The 23,240-nt window shown below is 54.3% G+C and overlaps 1 protein-coding gene across 18 annotated transcripts in view; it reads left to right on the top strand.

Annotated features, from left to right (window-relative positions):
- Positions 1-23,240, top strand: part of LINGO1 (leucine rich repeat and Ig domain containing 1) — a 205,899-nt gene that overhangs the window by 106,795 nt on the left and 75,864 nt on the right. For 14 of the 18 annotated variants that reach the window (XM_077940039.1, XM_077940038.1, XM_077940037.1 and 11 more), the window contains one exon: positions 22,177-22,358. The exons of 1 other annotated variant lie outside the window; for it this stretch is intronic. The gene's annotated coding sequence lies outside the window, so the exon portion shown is untranslated. Of the gene's footprint in view, positions 1-5,431; positions 5,546-16,503; positions 16,609-16,838; positions 17,029-22,176; positions 22,359-23,240 lie in introns of those variants that run through there. 3 more of the 18 variants (XM_077940042.1, XM_015142812.3, XM_077940045.1) reach the window with 3 other exon arrangements.

Below are 23,240 nucleotides of genomic sequence, written 5' to 3'. Positions count from 1 at the left end.
GGAAGAAGAAAAGACCCAGTAAAGAGGGAGAGACAGGTGATGTTAAAAGATAACATAATGATGGGACGGAGCTGAATTCCTGGGGATGAGAGGGGTGGGTTCGGAGTCCAAGTGGAGCCATTAACCTTTAACAGCAGTGAGACCCCTCATCAGGCAGGAAGGCGGGTGCAGGCCAAAGCTGGTGGGCTCCTAGAATGTGCAGGGGCAGAGGACTGGGGTTCACATTTGCTGGCTTCTGCTTCCCCAGTGAAAACAAAGTGAGGTCTCAGTGGAGAGTAATGAGTCACATGGAGGAGGGGAGGCAGGAGGAGGGTGGAGGTGGGGCCACTGCCAGGTTGGAGAGTGGGGCGGTGAGCTGGCTGGTGGCTAGAGCTGGGATTGGAGAGTGGGGCGGTGAGCTGGCTGGTGGCTAGAGCTGGGACTACCAGACAGTGCGGGAATTGCCGGAGATTTAGGATTCAAGCTCACAGAGGGCACAGCCTTCACGGTGGGGTCATTTCTCTAGCTGTATTGGGCCTCCCAGCTATAAGTGCCAAGATGGTTGGGCTCATCCAGGTTGGGGTTTTATGAAAGTACTGCCCAGGGGGAGGGGGGCAAGGTATTTGAGCATCAATTATGCTGATAGACCATGGAACTCAAGCTCACCAAGGGCAGTGAGGGTAGAAGGGCAGTGATGGAAGGTGAAGTGTGAAGGTCTTGGTGCAGTGAGAGGATTGTAAAGAGAGGAGCTGGAGGGCCAAATGGGAGGTTTGACCAGGAGCCATGGTGGTGACAGGGCCAGGGTGTGGCCTGGGATAGAGGCTGGAGGGAATGGCAGCTGAAGGTGACTGGAGGCAGGCGGTTGGGGCACCTCCAGCATGGGGAAGTCACCTAGAAGGATGCAAGGGTTGAGGTGCAGGGAAGGACAGACAGAAGCCCTGGGTGGGTGAAGTGAAGTGGCCAGGAAGTTCTAAGGCAGAGGTAGGGGAGGCACAGCCACCTCGTAGGCCCCACAGGGACAGAACCACTGTAGATGGGAGGAATTTGGACCTGAGGTCTGATAGAGCCTCAAGGAGCAGGGAGCACATCAGCCTGCCCTGGCCGAGCAAAAATCATCTGCAGAATGTCACTGTGTGCCCGCCCCTCAGAGGGGAGAACAGAGGCCCAGGGAGGGTAAGCACGTTTCAGAAGGAACAAGCTCTGCCGAAGCGTGCAGAGGGTCTGCTGGAAAGTCAGTGGTGTGGTGGAGGCTGGATTCCAGAGCCACGTATTTCCTCGGTTTCAGCACTGCCTCCTCCAACTTTTCTGGGCCTTTCTTCATTTGTAAAATAGAGCAGAATGACAGTACATACTCCCAAGGTAGACGTGAGGATTGCGTTTTAATGCATGCATCCTGTGAATCCTCGGGTTAACCCTGTCTACAGATAGGGAACCTGAGGCTTAGAGAGAGGAATTGACTTGTCCAAGCCTCAGTGTTCCCCAGCCTCCCTGTCTTTGCCCCAGGGCTGCCATCTTTTCCCACACTCATTCAGCAGCCTCATGAAGGAAGCAGGATGCAGACCTCAGGCCCACTTGGAAGTTGGGGAAACAGGGCAGGAAGGTGTCTACTCTCCCTGTGGCCCCCAGAGTGCCAAAGGAGGATGGAATCTTCATTATCAGCCAGGCTTCACTGTCGGGGACACAGAGGTGACACAGGCACCATGCCTCTCTTTAAGCCACAGTCTCATAGGGGAGACAGGACAAAATAATAAGCAAATATAGTAATGTTAAACAGTGGAACATAGGGCAAGAAGCAGTTGTTCAAGGAAACAGGGATTTGGGACTGAAGTTCTTGGAGAAGAAGAGAAAGATCCAGGGACTGTGGTGACAAAGAAGGAGCAAGGGTTGAGCTGGGTTTTGAAGGGTGGTGCGAGTTTAATGAAATGGATCAGAGAAGAGAGATTCTGGAGGGGGGAAGAGGAGAGGGCTCTGGGTGAGCAAAGGCTCAGAGAGGGCTGGGGAAGAAGGCGCCCTGCTGGAGCAGAAGAGGTGGAAAGCAAGGCCGTGCGGGCTGCCTCCTGCAGACGTCTCAATCTTCTCCCAAGAATGGTGAACCAGAGGCCCCTGAGGCCTGTGAACAGATGCCAACAGCGAGAAATTGGCCTCGCTGTGGATCCTCCATGGCCTGGCACCTTCAAAGCTGCCAAGAGCAGAGAGGCCCTGCAATCTGGGGGCCTGGCAGCCCGGCACGGTTGGCCAGCTTGCCGTGTGACCTTGAGCAAGCACACTCTGCTGAATGGGGCTACCCCGGCCACCCTGTCCTCCCTCCCAGGTGGGCTGTGTGAGGTGTTCCAGCCCTGTGAAGTCTTCAGCGAAACAAAAGCCAGCACCATGGCAGAGTGAAGGAGTGGAGGTGAAGGCTTTTAGCTCCCTGGCAGAGACGCCCAGCAGAAATCCAAGGCGCGTCAGAAAACGGGGTTTCTGGAGAACCTTTGATTTAGAGAACAAGGTTTTGGCATCAAACTGCGATCAGAGAACAGAGGCAGCCTGCCACACCGTGAAACTGAGCGCTGTAAACCTCATTAATCTGATGCCTCCATGTTCAAAGTGGTTCCTAATTAGGAGCCGAGACTCTCTACCAGCCGGGTGGCCCATTGTTCCTGCTGGACAAGTCCCACCAGGTGACTTCAAAGCCCATTCCTCATGTCCCTCTGCCACTCAGTGCCAATTAACCAGCATTTAGAGCTGGGCCGCCTGGGCTGGCAAGCTTGGCCATGCTCCTGCTTCATTTGGTGTCAGAGCTGAAGGGCCTTCCTGAAGTTCTCCAGCAATGCAGGCAGACACGGGGAGGGAGGAGCTGAATGCCAGGTGTGGGTGGGGGTGAGGGACAGCCCAGGGTGGCCCCCGCCCCCCTGGGAATCCAGAGGCCTGGAAGGAGCAGGAGAAACCAGAGGAGCTGCAGCTTCCCTCGGCCACCCTCTCTTCTCCCTTCCTCCTCCATGGGGGGCTCCTCTTCGCTGCTCCAACTCCCCAGTGCCCTCCTCAGACCCACCCTTTTACTATCTCTCTCCATCCTCCTGATGAGGGTCTGCGATGCCCAGTGAGAAGCCAAACTAGGTCTGGGGACACAGTGTGAGGTCTCACTGGGTGGTCTGATATGGATGGACTCAGTCCCTGATACGTTGGCTCCCACCTTCCCTGTGTTTACCCCCACCCTCCACTGTGCCAGGGCTTTGCACACAGTAGGTGCTCATCAAGGGCCTACCAGCTAGTGTAGCTTCTCCATAAGCCAAGTCATGTCTGAGAAGCTTGTGGCTCCATCAGGACAGGCACGTCAGAGAAGTGGGCCTGCAGCGCCACTGGAAAGCTTCAGGAGAGAGTTGGGAAAGGCCTTTCAGCAGTGATGCCACTTTCAGTCTGGAACAGCCAGGTACAGGGAAGCTGGGTTTTTCTCTGCCTTCCAGGACATTGAACCACAGTTGAATCTAGAGACAGAAGGCACAAAAGGAGGACCCGAGTCAGTGAGCCTGAACCAGCCCGAAACTGGCGGTCAGGATGCCGGGATTCCAGGCCTGCCGCTGTCCCTGACTCTGGCCACTTTGTGCTCTTGAGCAGGTTCTTGGCCTCAGTTTCCAAACCCGTGGGAGGGGAATGATGACCCTGTCTGTATGGCTCCCTGCATACAGTGAGGTCAAATGGAAGACGAACTGTGAACCTGCCTTGGGAGCTGTCCAGAGTTCTGGGGGCACTGAGCATGCTTCAGCTTTGCTCGCACACCTCTGCAGGTGGGAGGCTCACCCCATTTTGAGGCCATTTTCCATGGCCAGATAGTTGCAGTTGTTAGAACGATTATTGTACTAGTTTCTTAGAGCTGCCGTAACAAATTACTATAAACCTGGTGGTTTAAAACAATAGAAATTACTCTCTCACAGCTCTGGAGGCTGGAAGTCTGAGACCAACGTGCCCGCAGGGCCATACTCTCTCTGAGGGCTCTAGGGGAGGATGTTCCTGGCCTCTCCCAGCTCCTGGTGTTGCTGGCATTCCTTGGCTTGAAGATGCATCACTCCAGCCTCTGCCTCCATCTTCACATGGCCTCCTCCCCTAAGTGTGTCTACGGAGCGCAGTGGTAGGATCTCTGCTCGTTGCAACCTCCGCCTCCTGGGTTCAAGCAATTCTTCTGCCTTGAACCCACTAATCTCCTGAGTAGCTGGAGATCCAGGCGCCCACCACCACGTCTGTCTAATTTTTGTATTAGAGACTGGGTTTCACCCTGTTGGCCAGGCTGGTCTCGAACTCTTGACCTCAGGTGATCTGCCTGACTTGGCCTCCCAAAGTCCCAAAGTGCTGGAATTACAGGCGTGAGCCACTGCACCTGGGCAAGCTGATCTCTTGCATAAGCACATCAGTCGTTGGATCAGGACCCACCCTATTCCAGTATGACCTCCTTGTAACTGATTACCTCTGCAAGGACCCTATTTCCAAATAAGGTCACATTCTGAGGTTCCAGATGGACATGAATTTGGGGGGACACTATTCAACCTGGTACCTTCGTTTTCCTTCTGAGCCCAGACTTCCACCCTGTGGCTTCACCCCTGTAGGTTTTCCCCTACTCCTGACCAGCCCCAGCTCCATCAGTTTCCTCTGCCCCAACAGGGTTCCAGCCTCCCGATGCCCCACTCTGCTCTTCAGGGCACACCGGGCTGCCGGTAAAGTTTCTGTCCTCCTTCCCAGGGCTCACCATCCACCCTCCTGCTCTTCTCGCCTTTTAGATGTGGAAACGCGTCGCTTCACTCCAGGACTCAGCCTGGGTCCCACCAATTACCAGCTTCCTTGATATCTAACACTATAAACCCCTTCACCTCATTATAGGAAATTTCTTTTGAATGGCCTTTAAAAACCATCTCATTACACAGGAAGAACTGTAATTACCTTGTGCAAGACAGAAATTCTGGGCAAGCTGGTGCCTGATACCTGTCAAAACTGTGGGACAGGGTTCCCTGCTGGCTGGTTTGGCCATAGGAGAGAGCTCCTTCTCTCCCTCATCTCGTCCTTTCTAGCCCCTTTTCTTCTGGGACTTGTGGTCACCCACATCTCCGTTGGTGGCCCTAGAAGGTCAGGACCTCCCACAGAGAATAGAACCACCTTGGATTGGTGCCTGTGCTCCTGCCTGGCGTCCTGGCAAATCCTGATGGTCAGAGCCTCCCCCAGGGGTTCTCAGGGACTGCCCAGCCTCTTCCTGAGCTCACCCTCCTGGAGGCTGCTGGAGCTTACGAAGTGGTTGCAGGATGTCACAGCTGGGTGGGACTCTGGAATTTAATAGTTTCAGCCTCCTGCCCTCAGCCACTTGTCCAGTCCTTTTGCCCACCAGCTTCTGGGAGACCCTAGCCCTTCCTGGGATCAGGGTTTCTCCCTGACTTGTTTAGGGGATTTTCTTGATGTCTGGCTAAAATCCCTGGTGCCCCAGTGCTGACCTGATTTTAAGCTCCATCTCTTGCTGGTGGTGCCCCCTTGGGCAAGCCATGTGGCCATTTTGAGCTGTTTTCTCATCTGCAGAATGGTCGGGATCATTTGTGCTTCAGGAGTCATGGTGAGCAGGGTCTGTGGCCACAGGCGTCAGGTGCCCATCATTAGGCATGTAGCAGGAAGTGAACCTACATTGCTTCTACTTTCCAGAGGAGCTTGACCATGGAGGCCCTTTTCTTTCTCCTGTCTGCATAATGTGGGGTGGAGCACACTTCCATTTGGACTTCTCCTTCTCCTCCTCCTCCCCCCACCACCATTTCTCCCTTGTCTTTCTCTCTCTCTCTCTCTCTTTCTCTTTCTCTCTCTCTCTCTCTGTCTCTCTCTCTCTCTCTCTCTCTCTCTCTCTCTCTCTCCTGGAGCATCAGAAGACATGGCACATCCTGTTCCCCTCCAGCATCTCTGCCTGCAGCCTGCCACCTGCTGAGGCAATTTGCTTCAAGAACACCCAGCTGCTGGCATGGTTTCAGTAGTTGCAGGTCCTTCTCTGCTCAGTCCCTAGCTGTACTGTCCCCTGCAGGGAATCCGTGTGGCATCCTGGCACTGCCACAGCCATGGGCATTGCCCATGGAGGCAGAACCATGCCTATCCATGTGTCTGTCCTGCCAGCACCTCCTCTGGAACTCTGGCTATATCTTCTGGGTCTGGCTGGGGAAGCAGAGAGGGTGGAGTCTCTGGTCTGCTCCTCAGCAGGGATTCCTGCTTCTTGAGCACCTGCTGTGTTCCAGGCTCTGTGCTAGGGGCTAGGCATGGCCTAGTGAGCAAGGCAGCCACGGCCCCTTTCCGAGTGAAGCTCACAGTTCGTCTTGGGATCGGGGTGGCGACAAGTAGTAAGTAAATAAGCAAGTAGATGTATAATTGCAAATTGTAATGAGCGGAACAAGAGAACAATAGAGAATGCAGCTAGGGGGCTTCTGGCACACTGAGACTGGGCAGTCTGGGAGGGCTTCTCTGAGGAGGCATCTTATCCCATTATCAGATGGATAAGAAGGAGCTGTGTGCAAGGAACAGGAAGAGCATTCCATGTCCTGGAGAACCTTGGTGTGTCGAGGAGCTGGAAGGAAACTTGTGGGGTAGCAGGAAGAGAACCAGAGGAGGTGGGGTTGGGTAGGTGGTCAGGGCTGGGTCAAACCGAGCCTGGGGCCAATAGTGAGGAGGGTGGGTGGGTTTTGGTCTAAGAGAAAGAGGAAGTTGCTGGAGGGTTTTAAGCAGGGAAGGGACCTAATCTAACTTAGGCTTCAACAGTGCTGCCCTGGCTGCCGGGTGAAGAGCAGAGGGACACAAGGACACAGAAGAGTAAGGTGGGCCACTCCAGGGGGTCTGGCAGGCCGTGGTGGGCCTGGCCCAGGACAAAGGTGCTGGGTTGGGTGGGGATATCACAGGGAGGCAAGGTTTCTAGTTTGGGCAGCTGGGTTGATGGTGGAGACGTTTGCCAAGGAAGGAACCCTGGACAAGGAGAGGTTTGGGGACGAGGAATGATGAGGTGTTTGTAGGACATCAAGGGGAGATGGCAAGGATATCAGGATCTTAGCTGTGACAACAATGGGATTTGTATATGATTATCCCCATCTTACAGACAAGGGATCCAAAGCTCAGAAAGGTAAAGTGCAGCCCACCCCGGGCCACACAGCTGGCAGTACTCCAAGCCAGGGTGGGACCCAGAGGGGTTGGCCCCATCTCAGCTTGCGTTTGAGAAGAGCAGTGCTTTGCCCTACAGGGTGAATGAGTGCTGGGATTTCAGGCATCAGTGGGCCCCTCACCTCCAGTGTGACCACGGTGGTCTTCACCCGGGGCCATGTCTGGAGTCAGTGGCTGACTCTCCCCTAGGACATGCAGCCCAGAAGGCCTCAGCCACCCTGCAAGAGTGGGGACAGCTCAGCCCCTTGGCACCATTGTGCCTGAGAGGATCCAGAATATTCCATTGTCAGCCTGAGAAGAAGTAAAAAATTAGCTCCAAGTCAGGGCTTTCCGAGGGTGGCAGAGCCCAGGACAGGGTGACTCCCCGAGGCTTTACCAGCCCCTGCCACCTCACCTTCTTGGTCTTGGGAGGGTGCTTGGCACTTGCCTGCCCCTACCACAGGGGCCCTCCTCTGCCAGCTGGGCGGTGTGGGCACTGAGAGGAGGGAAACCTCTAGGCAGCCAGAGGACTGGGTGGAAAGAGCCCTGGACCAGGACGGGAGCCCTGGGGCCACCATGCACCTCCCAGTTACCTCAGTGTCCCCCGTTGGGCAGTGAGCCCTGCGAATGAGTGAAGCATAGCGCCCTTTCCCTTCAGCATTCCAGTCTCACCTTCCTCTCTTCTGAGCTGGGAGCCAAGGAGCATCTCCAGGGCTTGGGTTGTGGAGTTGTGGTCAGGGAAAAAACTGGTCGGGGAGCCTGGAAAGCAAGGCCCAGGGTGCTGGAAGTGGACTGGTGTGTGTGTATGTGTGTGTGTGTGTGTGTGTGTGTGTGTGTCATGGGGTAGCGGCATCTCCCCGCACCTCTGTCAGGGATGAGCCAGCTCATATGACAGAAGATTAACCCAGTAAATTCTCCACAAGGAAATGGGAGCCTGGCCACCTTCCCTAGGGCCTAGACCATGACACTGGTCTCTGGTGCAAACTGGGCATGGTGGCTAGTGACTGTCAGGGCTGTGTGCAACCAGGGTCAGGATTTACATTATGGGGCCAGAGACAGGGTTCAGGGTGGGACCAGGGCTCAGTGTGTCCATGGTGAGAGCTAAGTATGTATCCAGGGTCAGAACACAGTCTATGACTGGTGTTAAGGCTCACTGTGTGACCATTGCTTAGTGTGTCAAGGGTTAAGGTGTGTGACTAGGGTCAGGGCCCAGTGTCTGACCAGGGTCAGGGCTCAGCGTGTGACCAGGGTCAGAACTCAGTCTGTGACCAGGGTCAGAACTCAGTGTGTGCCCAGGATCAGGGCTCAGTGTGTGACCAGGGTCAGAGCTCAGCGTCTGACTGGAGTTGGGGCTCAGTGTCTGACCAGAATTGGGACTCAGTGTGTGCCCAGGGTCAGGGCTCAGTGTGTGACCAGGGTCAGAGCTCAGCGTCTGACTGGAGTTGGGACTCAGTGTGTGACCAGGGTCAGAGCTCAGCGTCTGACTGGAGTTGGGGCTCAGTGTCTGACCAGGGTTGGGGCTCAGTGTCTGACCAGAGTTGGGACTCAGTGTGTGACCAGGGTCAGAGCTCAGTGTGTGACCAGGGTCAGAGCTCAGTGTATGACCAGAGTTGGGACTCAGAGTCTGACCAGGGTCAGGGTTCAGTTTGTGATCAGGCTTGGGGTTCAGTGTGTGACCAGGATCGGGGCTCAATGTGTGGCCATGGTTGGGGCTCAGCATAGTGCTCTATGTGTAGCCTCAGAGGCAGATTGGAGGCCCTGCCTCATCCACACTCCCTCTGAGCTCTCTGCTTGTCTCTCCCATGGGGCCTGTTAGTCAGCAGCTCAAGGCTGATGCCACTTCTCTGAGCCTTGATGAGCAGAAGCTTGAATGGTCATAGCTTCTGCAGATCCTTCAGAACTTGCCGTGCATGAGGCGCCCTGTGGACCACTGATGGTGGATATTATTGCCCCCATCTTAAGATTAGGAAACTGGAACTCAAAAAGATAAAGTGTCTTTCTGAGGTCACAGCTTGTTAAGTGGCAGAGCCCGGACTCAAACTCCTTGTCTCTTTTTTCCTTTTCAGGCTCCCTCAGCATTCCTTCCTGGGGCAGAGGGACCTTTGGCAGAGCTCTCTTCCTATGGGTCCCCCATAGAATCTTCTTCCTCTTTCTGCCTAGACTGGGGCCTGTGAGTTCAGCCTTCCTCAAGCCAAAACTTCCTAGGAAGGCCAACTAGGCCTGAGGATGGTCAAGGAGACCTTCCTGCAAAGTCTGAGGCATGCAGGCAGGTCTTGTCCCCAGCAGCTGGGGACCGGGCAGAGCCTGTCTGTAGGGTCCCATCAACCCCAAGGATTGGGCTTCTCTCTTTGTTAGAGATTAAAGGAATGTGTCAGCCCCAGTGGAGGCATTTTGAGCATTGTGGTCCTGGATTTTAGGGCTCTGGAGGGTCCTTCCCAGTATCCCTGACATCACGCCACAAGCATTTCCTGCTTTGCTTCCAGGGAGCGGTGGGAAGAGTGCCACCCTCCTGCCGTAGGCCTGGACACCTCATGGTGCAGATGAGGTTCAGAGAGGGAAAGACACTTGTTCCAAGACACAAAGTGTGTTAGTAATGGAGGGACCCAGAACCCCACCTCCCACTGCCAATATTCTTAGGTGCTCCCTCCTCCTGGCTCAAAACCCTTGTAGGAACTGAGAACCCACAAGGACATGAAACAATCACGTTCTAAGAGTGGGACTCCAGGCACTGTACCAGCTGTTCTCTTGGGCCTTCCTGACATTTCTCAGTAACAAGAATCCCCCCATTTGTGAGTCATTTGGAAAATTTCATGGGGGAAGTGGTCCAGAATTTAAGTGAAGTTCCAGAAGGAAGAGACTCAGGGAGAGTTGGAAGGAGGCCCCTGCTGACATGAGGAAGGAGTAACCCTTTGCCCTGGCTCATCTGCAAGCCTGCAAGATGGACAGAGCAGTTCGCTTCACAGCTGGGGGATCTGAAGCTCAGTGAGGCAAAGCAATGTGCCCAGTAGTTCCCAGCTCAGTTCTCATTCACATCTGCCTGCTCCAAAGCCAGTGGGTTCTCCCCAGTCCCCTCTGTGTGGCTGGACTCTGTTAAAGAAAGAAGGAAAGAGACTGTCGCCTGCCTCAAGGACTGCTGGGAGAATGAGATTTAAGACAGAAGTATTAGGGAGCACGAGCTGCATTGTTGAAGTCTCAGTGCTGTGTGGCACAGAACACAGCCATGCCGCTGGAGCTGCTGTGAAAAGCTGGGTGGAGTTTAGATAGGATCAGGGATTGGGAAGAGCAAGCTTAGCCATTGGTGTGTGTGTGTAGCCCAGGTGGACTGGGAGTAGCCAGGTAGTCAGGAAGGCAGCTGTCTGGGGTGCTGAACCAAACCACCCTCATGGGGCCGGTCTGCAACTCTTTCTGGCCACTTTGGTCTGAGCCTCAGTTTCTTCACCTGGAGAATTAGAATACTGATACCTGCATCACGGTCTCATTGAGAGGCTGCAAGAAGGCCATGGCATGTTGTGCTGAGCATGTGGCCTATGTTCTGTTGATGCTTTCTAAATGGGAACACTAACTGAAGGAGGCAAAGCCTCCTCCCCAGGCCCCTGGGGTGGAGGGTGGGGTCATCTGTGATACCATACCCCAGGCACATGATCCCTCGGGAATGGCAGGTGCTGTAACAGGGTCAACACTCCTGCTTGGCATGGGGAGAGGCAGCTTGTCTGGGGCCTCTCCACCCGCCTGATGCAGGTGTCCCCCAGCCTTAGGCCTGGACACTTCATGTTGCAGACGGGATGACTAGGAACCAGAGAGGGCAAAATACTTGAGCCAAGAAACAGTGTGTTAGTGAAGGATGGGGCAGAGCCCCACAGCCCTACCATCCACTGCCAATATTCCTAGTTGTTGCCTCTCCCAGGTGCAAAAGCCTTGGGAGAACTAAACACCTTGGATCACCCAAAGGCATGAAGCTCTAGTGTGGGGCTTCAGGCACCACCTGTGACACCTGTTCTCTTGGGCCTCCCTGACCCCCTCTACTACTACTAGCCTCAGCCCCCAGGTGGCTTTTGGGTCCTAGCTTTCAGCTGGACCTTCGTCTCTCTTTAACCATACCCCCAAACTCCTGGCCCCGTGCAAGCTCTCTTAGTCCGTTTGTGTGTTACTTTAGGGGAATACCTGAGGCTGGGTAATTTGTAAAGAAAAGGAGTATGTTTGGGTCATTGTTCTGCAGGCTGTACAAGCATGGTGCTGGCATCTGCATCAGGAGAGGGGGCCTCAGGGAGCTTCCACTCATGGCAGACAGCGAAGGGGAGCTGGCATCGCATGACAAGAGGAAGGAAGTGAGGGAGCCGTGGGTGGAGGTAGGTGCCAGGCTCTTTTTAACCATCCGTTCTCATGGGAACGAATAGAGTGAGAACTCGTTCCTCCTTAGGGGGCAAGAACGGCACCAAACCATTCGTAAATGATCGGCCCCATGACCCAAACATCTTCCACCAGGCCCCACCTCCAACACGGGGGGCCACATTTCAGCGTGCTGTTTGGAGGCGACAGATACCCAAACTATGTCACAAGCCTTCTCGGGCCCCTTGATCAACTTGGGGCCTCCTGGGTTCCCACCCAGCCAGGGAGGTGGGATGCTTTGGGGCAGGAACTGGGTGAGTAGAAAGCTGCTGGAAGCCAAAGAAAAGACTTCTCTCATTCTCCCCTGCCTCTTTTCTCCTCATCTCCTCAGCCTGCCAGACCACCTTGGCCCTGGGCTTGGGACGACCTGCAGCCACTGAGAGGACAGCCAGGAAGGGTTCCCCCCAAAAGACCCCCCAGGCCTGTTGGTTATGTTTGAGATGCACCCCAACTCCTGCGTCAGTCACCTTTCAGCCTTTGGCATCTCCTTGTCCTTTAGAACCAGACAGTGCTAGGTGTGCATCCCAGCTCTGTCATTTCTCCTGTCCTTGGGCAAGGAACATATTGCCTCAGAGCCTCAGTTTCCTCATCTGTCAAGTGGGAGTAAGAGCACCTATCCCACAGTGTGCGGTTTCAGTGTAGGAGTACGCATAGCAGAGGACATTGCCACTCTTCTCCTGCCCCGGTCCCTCTTCCATGGTGATGCGGACCTCCCACCCACCCCTGCCTGTTTAGACCAAGGGCTGAAGCCTGGCACATGGGTGAGGTTGTCCTGTGGAAGACAGGAAGAGGGAGACTGCGAGTAGCAGGCCGCACATAGCACCAGTGTTTTTAACACTGTGAGGGGACCAAGCTGAGCTGCTGCAGCTATCCTTAACCCCTGACCTTGCTGCCTCTGGCTTGGTTCGGGAAGATTCCCTCCCCCACCCACCCCTGCTCACCCAGGTTTAGCAGGAGCAGCTACTTGCAGTAATGTGAAAAACACTTGGAGTAATACAACTCGGAGACTTTGACCACTGGTAACACTGACCCCACCTACCACCCTGCCTGCAGCTGGCCCAAGGCTCAGACCCCAGTCACCCCCTCCACCAGCCAGTCCGCCCAAACTGAGTTTAGGAGGGTCAGGTTTGGCTTCAGCTCTGCCTCAGTTTCTCTGAGCACAGAGTACTCACACAGAGCCTGGCACAGGGTATGTGCCCAAAATGCTTTACCTATTAGTAGCAGTAGTAGTAAGACTTGTTGTCATCATAGTAGAGCACTCCCATTTCACAGAGGGGCTAGGTGAGGCCCACACAGTTGAAAAGCTGCCACCTCTGTGAATCTTCCCAGCTCTGCCCCTTCTCCCGGAGTAGGCAACTCCTTTTGACTTTTTTCAATTTCTCTGCAATGCTCTTGTTAGGGGAGAGCTTGGTAGACAGTGGGATAGATTTCAAGGTGGGGAGAGGTGTGTTGAGGGGAGCAGCTCTCAGGGCTGAAGGTGCCCTGAGGAGGCCTAGAGCAGGTTTGATGGGCAGGAGGCTGATCTGCCCAGGGACCCTCTACCTGGGAGTGCCCTGCCCTCAGCCCTCCCCTCTGCTGGCTCCCCAGCTGCCTCCTGAAAGACTGAGAATGCTACCATGTGTGGTGACAGCAGGGCCTCTGCCACCCCTGTTACCTTGACCTCTGCTGATTCCTTTCCTGCCCCCTGTGGTGTCTGCCAAGTCCTTCCTCTCAGCCCCTTCCCTACCAGGTCCAATGGGCAGAATTCTGACCTGGTCATATTGCTAACAGCTGGTTAGCAGGTAAACTCAGCCCATAAAGTTAATTGAGCGCTTAGTGTGTTTGAGACATGGGGAATGCTGAGGACTGGGCTCTAAGGGGTCCTGTCACCAGGGAGGTGGAGGGGGAAATGATGGTTAGTATGTGCTTACTGTGTGCAGAGATGATGGTTAGTATGTGCTTACTATGCACAGAGATGACAGCTAGTATGCACTTACTGTGTATGGGGATGATGGTTAATATGTGCTTACTGTGTGCGGATGACAGTATGTGCTAACTATGTACATGGATGATGGTTAGTATGCACTTACTGTGTGCAGATGATGGTTGGTATGTGCTTACTGTGTGTGGGGATGATGGTTGGTATGTGCTGACTGTGTGCATGAATGATGGTTGGTATGCGCTTACTGTGTGCAGATGATGGTTGGTATGTGCTTACTGTGTGCAGGGGATGATGGTTAGTATGCACTTACTGTGTGTAGGGATGACGGTTAGTATGCACTTACTGTGTGCAGGGTCTGGGCTAGTGCTTTCCTGACCATCGGTGAGGTGGGAGCCACCCCAGTTTGCTGATGAAGAGAGGGGGGCCCAGGGAAGCAAGGGGACTACCAAGGTCCTCAGCAGTGAATGCTAATGTTGGGGGTAGATAGGGCTGGACTTGGGGGAACGGAGACGAGGAGTTGACCAGCAGCTCCTGTCCTGGCAGTGTGAGTGAGCTCAGGAGGCAGTCAGGCTGCCCTTGGTCTGTCCTGACACGTCCCTGGGCCCTTGGGAGCCACCTCCGAGGAAGTTCTTCCTTCTCTTGCCTCCTTAGCCCCCCATTTAGCACAGAGCAGCCTGAGGCCATTGCACGGGGCACCCACTAGGGCAGTCCAGGGGCCTGCTGTCATCCGTAGGGACTCAGGGACTTTGCCTCCACCTCTCCCCTCTCCCTGCAAGCACTTTCGAGGAGGCAGCCCCACTCCCAATCCTCCTGCTGTGCTCACCCGACCCTTCTCACCCTCTGGCCCTACCCACAGTCTGCTGGGCCTAATGGCCCTGCCATTCCTGATCTGTGTCCCCTCACCCTTTCCAGCCTCCAGCCCGTGGAGGTCAGCCTTTCCCCCCCGACTGTGCTTCCTTCCACCCCACTGTGTCTCTCTGGTTTCCCGTGCCCACCTTGGAGGAAGAGGTACTTCTCCTCCAGACTGAGCTCATCCCTGCCCTGGAGGGCCATGAGCCAGCCCCACTGTCAGGCATTCCCTTTCCACAGCTCCTGCTTGGCGTGTGACCCCACCCCTTCCCCAAATATGCAGGGCATCTGGGTTCCCAAACCAGTAGCAGGTCCTGGTCACCCCTGTGGAACTCGGGCAACATCTGTGAGTCTTAGTTTTTCCTTGTGTTGGGTGGGCCAGAATGGTGCCTGGAACGTAGTAGGCACTCAACACATGCTTGTTGAATTAATGAACTAAGTAAGCAATGAATTCCTGGCCTGGCTGCCTCACCTGAGCGTTGTGCAGATCAAAGTAACTAATGGATTTTTTACAGAGTTAAAGATGCTGTTTGGACAGAAGGCGTGGGGGATGCTCAGTGGGACGCTGGCACTGTGGATTATAACCGCCGCCCTCACTTTGCAGTTTCCGCCTCCCAGATCCCTCCCTCATCCGCCCTCGTCTCTATTGCTGTACCCCACCTCTCCCCTGGCCACTGCCTCATTCCTAACTCACTTCCTCCTGTCCTTCCGCCTGCCTGAAATCCATCCTCCCCCAGGTGGCAGCTGGAATGATGTTTCTGAAGCACGAATCCGGACCCTGGGTACTCTCCACTTAGAACTTCAGGCTCCTGCTGGCTGCTAGGATAAGAGCTCCACCCCGTGTGGTGCCTGCTAGGCCCTGCCTGAAGGAGGGGGTGGTCTCCCTCTCCAGCCACTGGGCTTTGTCACTGGGGTCGTCTGCGGTGCCCTTCCCCACTGCTTCCAAACCCAACTCGTTTTCCTTTAATACCCCTTCAAAGATCCTTTCACCCTGGAAGCCTTTCCCAAACCCCAGCCCTGGATCAGATGCCCCCTACCCTGTTTCCACAGCCCCTCAGGCTCCTGCTCTCACACAGCCCCCGAGTTGTCATCTCTCACCTTCCTGCGCTCCACCCCACACCCTGCTCAGGTGTGTTTGTACTCTTAGTTCACAGAAAGCATTAGAGGGCATTTGCTGAATAAACGAGTGAGTGAATGAGTGAACTGGCAGCTCCCCCAGGCTGTGGGAACTCTGGGCTGGACCTATGGGCCTACTGAGGGGAGTGGGTAACACAGTGTGCCTCTGACCTGTCCTAGAGGTGACTTCCTTTCTGTGTGTCCCACTGGGCTCTAGGCGTCTTGCCCTGGAATTGCCCCCACCCGCAGGCCCTGCAACAGCAGTGGCTGCATCTGCAGCAAGGGGTTCTGAACCGTTCCGGGGATTCACTACAGGTTGAGGGTAGCACAGGAGCCCTGAGAACAGAGTCTGGGGTCTGCAGAACCTTGTCACCTGGTACCCTGATCCCCACCCTGCCACCATCATCTGACCCTCATGCCCACACGCACAGGTCAGTTCTGCCCCCGCCTGACCCCCAAGACCTTTCCTGGCCTGAACTGCTCCAGCCCCTACACTGCCCTGCACCAGGAACCTGGCACTGAGCCCCGGCTCTATTGCCCAGGCTGGAATGCAGTGGCATGATCACAGCTCACTGCAGCTTCAAGCTCCTGCCCTCCTCTCTGCTCCTCTGACCTGGCCCCAAGCCCTGCCTTGTGCCTTAGCCAGTCCTGCTGATGGTTCAGCTATTACCCTGCTCTTGCAGACCCCTGTCCTGGGATTTCTGGCTTCCTGGCCCAGCTACCCTGGTGCTGATCGCCTTCCCATGAGTGTCACCCCTCTGTGGGCCCCACCCATGCCTGTGGTGCCACCCTAACCCCTGCCTCCAAGCCCGCAAATTGGGGCAGGCCCGGGTGCCCAGATGAGGAGGGGTCCGTTCTGCTCAGGGGGATCTCCTAAAACTGAGGCTCCTCCTACTCAGCCACTGGAAACGGAGGGCCCGGAGGTGGGGTTCTGGCTGTAGGTGCCCAGGGTGGGAGACACCCCGAGATAGGGGGCAGGGAGGGTTTCCTGGAGGAGGTGGTGGTGCCCTGGGTGAGCCAGTGAGGATGAGGAGGACGGGGGGCCCTCCGCGGCGGGCAGAGCAGGATGTCCACTCTGTGCTGGGCTCCATGCCAGCCTCACGCTCGCCCCCGGCACGGCCAGCCTTCGGGCGGGTATTATTAGCGCCATCTAACAGACAGGAAAACAGAGATTCCAAGAGGCTCAGAGACTTGCCTGGGGTCACCTGGCTGACCAGTGGCCTTGTCAGGCCTACACCCGGGTCTGGTATCATTCCAGGCTCGTATGAAGGGAGGAAAGGAAGAGTCCGGGGAGGAAGGAAGGGAGGCGGGCACCCGCCACAAACATCAAAGCAGCTGCTGGCTGTGACTCTCCAGGGTGGGGGTGTGGGACTGGGTTGGCTTTCTGAGTCGGTCCTGCTCCCCCCGCCCCACCGTGGGAGAGCCCTCACGATGCGAGGTTCCCACCGCCCCCTCCCTGGAGAGGCCGGCAGTTTGCCTCTTCAGAGGATAATTCCCCATTATACAGAGATATTTAGCCTAATAGAAGCCGACAGATCATTCAGGGCAGTAATGTACTCTGGCTTCAAGCGTGTAGTTTCCTCAGCCTGAACTCCCAGATTAAAGGCTCCTTGCCCAGCCCGCCCCGTGCCGGTGCCTGTGACCTTGACTGCAATGATGGGGTAGGTTTCTCCCTCCCTCCTTCTCTCCTCCTCCCTTGCCAGTTTCCACCTCCCTCCCTTTCTCTCTCTTCAGAAGAAAAAAAAAAAAGATATTTTTCTTCGAAAATGTTCAGTGGAAAGGCTGTTGCTTAAACCTTGCATGCTCTGGGGACAGGCTGATGGTGCTGGGCTGCCAGCCGGACTTGGGAACACCTGGCCAGCCCAGAGCTCAGCCACAGATCGGCCGGCATGGTGGGCAGCCTGGGCAGCTGAACACTCCAGCCAGGCTGGGGTAGGGGGAGGCTGGGCAGATGGCCTTGCCCAGGGCCAGAGCTGGCCCCTCTACTCCCTCAACCCATTTCCCTGCCCCAGGACTGTCCCACAGGGGCCTGACCTGTGCCCTTCAACGAGTGGGGGATGCCTTTAATGACTGGGGAGCACTCTCAATGATTGGGGGCTCCTTGGGCCTGGGCATCTGGGGATGAGCCCAGGTAACACTAGTGGCTAGATCTGAGGGGCAGATGGCACCGGGGTGGCCTTGCGAGCCTTGCATTGACCAGGAGGGTGGCTTCCAGAGCTGCCGCCTTCTGACCCCTGCACGGTTCCCCTGTCGATTCAGCTGTTTCTGCTGCTCTCTTTGTCCTTCCTTTGTCTCGCCTTCTCCCTCCCACCCTACAACCGCCGCCTCTCTCTGCCTCCCCCTGCCCACCCCATCTGCTCACCGGGCTGCCTCTTCGAACTGCCTGGCACTTCCACGAGGCAGCAGGGAGCAGGGGACAGCACCGGATCTTTCGAATCAGTCGGCCCTGGGTTCAAATTCTGGCTCCAGCACTTATAAGCTGTTTCTTTCCATTTAATATTTCGAATTTGGACAAGTTCTTTAATATATCCAAGCTTTCACTGCCTCACCTGAAGAGTGAGATGCTCCCACTTGGCCCTCAAGACTATCCTGGGGTCTGTCAGGGCAAACTGCTGGTCAAAAATTAAAAAAAAAAAAAAGATTATCCCGAGTGTTCAGTGTACGATGTAGTGCCAGTAGGTGGCAGCTTCCCCACCTGGCAATCCCAGGCCCCCCGGGGAGACCCTACCTCCTGACACTCCTACCTGCCCAGGTGCCCTCTCTGCCTGTCTGGTAGGAAAGGGGAAGGTGGTCAGAAGGTGGTCAGGTGGGTTCTGGTTGCCCCTGGCCCACAGCAGCCGTAGGTGTGGGGGAAGAATGACGCCTCGTGGGAGGGACCCTACTTTATTTCATTTCTGGGCAAAGCCTAGTATTTGATACTGCTCTAATTTGAAGGAACCAACTTAAGGGGCTGTGGTAAAACCACCAGGGGTAAAGGGGACAGAGTGGAGGATCAGGGCCTGTGTAACCAGGGGGTAAATCTTCTAGGCTGAGACCCCCTCCCAAGTTTTGGGGCAGAGGGCAAAGAATGCCTCTAACCTCCAGGGATGGGAGTCTTGGCAGCTGGATGGAAGCCTGGGTGGAGTGGGGAGATCCTGCATCTTCCGGGGCAGGGGTGCTGGGGATGAGGGAGGAGAAGGTCCATAGGTGTGAGGCCACAGAGGGTGTGAGGCTGATGTGCTGTGGAACGCTGGGCTGAGCCCACTCCCTTGCTGGGCCTGTTTCCTCATCTGCTAGATCAGGCTGATCATGATGCCCTACCTGCCTTACAGCGTGGGCTTCAGATCCAGGTAGAGAATCGGTGGGAGCGTTCTGTGATCTGTAAAGTCCTAATAATAATAATAATAACTGTATGCTGGACATTACCTTGCCTTCCCTTGACTCTCTATAACACCTGCTTCAATCCATGCAATCTAGCCCTGATTCATGTATTGACAGAATTAAAGAAACTCATGGCAGAAATCAACCTCCCCTTTTAGTGCAAATCCCCACCCAACACACATGGTCCCCAGACCTCTGCTTGCATACCTCCAGGGACAGGAAGCTCACTGCTTCTCATGCTGAACAGAGATCTGTCTCTCTGGAATCTTTTCTTCTTAGGCCTAGCTCTGCTGTCTGGACACACACATGCCAAGTCCCTTCGTCAGAGACTGGAAGTCCTGATCAGGCCCCTGAGGCTTCTTGAGGGGTGGGGTCTGGTTGTGAAAGCAGTCCCTGTCTATGGTAGAAGCTCTACGAGTCTTCCTTCATTACTCTCCTTTTCTTACCCCCACCCCCTCACATCCAACTCATCGACCAGTTGGTTCTGCCACAACACACTGCCCGAATCTGTCTGTTTCCTCCCTCTCTGTGCCATCCCTCTGGTTAAGGCTGTCTCCTTGTCCTCGGGCGATTGTGACACTGGTCCTCTGCCCCAGGCCTCATGCCCTTGAGTTCAGTCTCCACTTGGCAGCTCCAGACAATGAGGAAAACATCATAGCACTTCCCTGGTTAAAACCCTCCAGTTACTTTTCATTGCGTTTGGGATGAAATCCAAAGCGCTTACCCTGGCCCTCAGGGCCCCAGCCTCCTGCTGCAGCTTCATTTCCCACAGAATAAATTCCAATGTGACTGCTTCAGAAAGACCTTCCTTGCCCCTCTAGCTTGAGTAACCCACCAGCCCCAGCCCAAGTCTTCTCTTTCACATTACCAGGTTTTATGATTGTTATTGCCTGTCACTCTTTGGAATTATCTTGTTTATTTGCTTATTTTGTTTATCATCGGTATCCGCTGTGCCCATGAGAGTACCAAACTTGTCTGTGTTGTACCCCAGTGAATCCTAGCCCCTATAATATACCTAGCGTATAGTAAGTGCCGAATAAGTATTTGATGCATGAATGAAAAATAACCCAGAAAACAAGAAATAGGAAGAAATAGCAGATGATGCCATTGTGGCTGTAGTAGCAGTTAATGATATGACAGTTTTGTGTGTGCATGTATGTGTGTGCACACGTGCACGTGGGTGTGTAAGCTGGGAATCACCTGCCCTTTTAATCACCTGGGCCTGAAGCACCGCATGCGTGGGAGACACACATGTCCCTGTGGGCCGTGTTCGTGCACACTCATAAGCACACACACAGGCATTTCGTGTTCAGTAGCAGTGTGACCTCTGGTCTAGTCTTTCGCCTTTTGGGCCTCCATTGCTCCACCTATGGAATGGGGCTGGCTGGGGCTAGAGGCAGAGGCCTGGACGCTATGGTGTGCTGAGTTTCAGTGCTTGCCGGTGGCTGGAGCACTGCAGGCAGCAGGGGGCTCGGAGGCGGGACGGAGCCCGGAGGTGTTTATTGAAGTTTACCTCTGCCCAGGGCTGCTCCCTGCTGCCCTTGGAGGTGAGGATCTCACCCAGGCAGGAGGGAGTGGTCCCAGGTCAGGACATTGGCAGAAAAGCCTAGGGACATGAGTTTTGCTGCTGAGAGGTGTATTACATTCACAGTCGAGGTCTGTCGGATGCATCCGTGACTTCAATCTGATAAGTTTTCATTTTTGTTTGTGTGCTTGTTTTTAAAAAAAAACCTTTTCCTTGCTACATTTATTTTACTTCTTGAACTTTTTCCGTTCAATTGCCATAAAAAAGATTTGCCATGAAATTAAAAAGGAGGAAAACTCTCCATCTGTTTTTCCACTCCTCCAGGCAACAGACACTCCCTCTCTGCCCCCTTATCCTCTTCCTGTAATGGCAGTACTAGACCTTGCAGAATATTTGGGTAGTAGAAGTGGCCCCAGGTTACTTAATCTCTCTGTGCCTCATTTTCCTTCTCCAAACAATGGAGGTAGTCATTGTTCCTTCACCCAGTTTTACAGATTCCATGAGTTAACTTTTAATTTGTCAAGGGCTGAGGAAGGTTCCTGGCACTTAATAAGTATGATGTACATATGTGTTTACAAAAGACGAGTAAGTAAGAAGGAAAGGGCAGCCGTAATGCTGGCACAAAGGGCAGCTGTAGAAGTCTGTCTTTGGCATCAGAAATCAAGGGTTCAAGCCCCACTCTGCCCACACTCTCCATGGAGCCAGGAGCACGCATGTGGTTGCTTTCTCTAAGCCCCCACTCCTCCTGTAAAGCGGGTCTGTAATCTGGACCCTACGATGCCACAGCGTGACTTCAATCTGATAAGTTTTCATTTTTGTTTGTGTGCTTGTTTTTTAAAAAAAACCTTTTGGGCCTGGTTTTTGTCACCCTCACCCCAGGGGTGAGGGTTTTTGTCACCCTCACCCCTGGTTAGCGTGGGTGAGGGTGACAGATGGGAGTGGGCCTCGTACACCCCGCAACCCAACCCCCACCTGCACCCATTTCTCAGTTTTCCACCTCATTATTGTCACGGAAACATTACTCAGCATCACTGCCGGCCTCTTCGTTGGTCGTTTTTAATGGCTGTGTACTACTCTCTTGGCAGGGGTGCCGTGAATCACTCCGTCATCTCTATTGTGGAGTGTTTAGGCAGCCTGCAGTGTCTTCTGTTATAAATAACGACTCTTTGCCCAAGAGGCTTCCCCTCTGAGTGACAGTTTTCCGGGACAATCTCAGGACATTCATTGGGGCTGCTTTGCTAGGGGGGCTGAGGAAGGGTCCAGTGGCAGTGGCTGGAGGAGGCAGGTCCCTTCAAGGGTGGCCTGACACCCTTCCCCAGGGACATTCCTTTCCCCAGGGACAGCCCAACTCATGGCAGCATGGATATCAGGACAGCAGGACACTCTGCTAGTGATGAGCATGATGGGAAAACACGAGGCCATGATGGGAAGGGCAGTGGGTACTATGGAGGATCAGGGCCAGGAGTTGGAGGAACTGTGTTTGCCTTTGCCACCCTCTCACTGTGTGACCTCGGGCAAATCCCTTCTCCTCTCTGGACCTCAGTTTTTCCCATGTACCGTGGCCAGGAGGCAAGGGTTGATCCAGAGCTGTGTTGTCCAGTGTGGTAGCCACTGGTTACATGTGGCTGTTTAGATTTAAATGTAAATTAATTAAATTAAAACAAAATTAAAAATCAGTTTTTAATAACACTATTCACATCGCAATATCCACATGTGACGGTGGCTGCCGTATTGGACAGTGCAGAGGCAGAACATTGTCATCATGGTAGAAAGTTCTGTTGAACAGTGCTGGTGTAGAGATGCTTCCAGGGATCTTCCTTTGGTCTCACCTTCACCAAGGTGTGGCCACCATCTGTCCTACCTCCTGTACCCCTCGGGCCCCTTGTGAACCCTACCACTCACTCTTGTTTCTCTTCTTTTCTAGGGATCTTATGACCATGACCTGGCTACCTTGAGTCTGCGGGGCTACACAGCCTTCAGCCTGCATCTCCAGGGCTCCGACTCTATCCAGCTCCTAGACCAGCTCCCAAGTCTACTCCTGACCACAGTCTGGGCCAAGGGGACTCCTCAAGCTTTGGGACCCAGCGGGACACAGCAGCAGTCAGGGTAGGTGGCATCCCCCCTCTACCCATTCCCTGGCTCCTGGGGATATCCAAGCCTTCTTGGTCCCTAGAACAAAAGGGATACCTTTCTGTACACTGTATCTGTCAGGATCCCTTTGATTGTAAGTAGCAAAAAACAAAAACTAAAACAAACCCTATTTCATTAAAATGAAGTTATCAGCTTATGTAACCAAAGTGTTTGGTGGTAATATGGGCTTCAGGCAGGGCTTGATCCAGTGGTTCAAATGGTGTAACCAGAATTCCTTCATTCCTCTCCTTGATGTATTCCTTCATTCCTCTCCTTGATGATGGCTCCATGCTTAGTGGCATTTGGCATGACATAGTCAAAAGATGCCTGGCAGCAGTTTCTGGGGTAACATGCTTCTAGGTTTAGATCTAGGGTTGGGGGTGGAGACAAAATCTTCCCTGATAGAACAAATAGAAGTCCTTGAGTTGATCTCAGGGTCCTATTGGCAGCATTCAGCTCATTCTGAACCTTTAACTGAGTCCACAGGACTTAGAAACACTGATGGGCTGGGGGTCACGGTCTGTCCTTCCCCAACCATGTGACCAGGGATGAGGGATGAGTGTTTCCCAAAGGAATCTTGGGATCCTGCTGACAGGAGAAGGGAGACTCCTCCCCAACTAGGGAAGGCAAATAACAAATAATCATTCTAGATGGTGTCATAGATGGATGTGGACGTGCTGTGTGTCCTTGGACAAATCTCTATGCCTCTCTGAGCTTCAGTTTCCTCACCTGATAATGAACCTCACCTGGAGGGGTGCTGAGAGAACTACCTGAGATGATGTACAGAAAGGACTGACATCTGGCAGTTTCTCAGTAAATCCTTGTTCCCTTCTCCTTCTTGCTTCCCTCTCCAGGAAG

This window comes from Macaca mulatta, chromosome 7 (genome assembly GCF_049350105.2).
Source record: "Macaca mulatta isolate MMU2019108-1 chromosome 7, T2T-MMU8v2.0, whole genome shotgun sequence".
NCBI classification, from domain to species: Eukaryota; Metazoa; Chordata; class Mammalia; order Primates; family Cercopithecidae; genus Macaca; species Macaca mulatta.
This window is presented reverse-complemented; position numbering and strand designations above follow the sequence as displayed.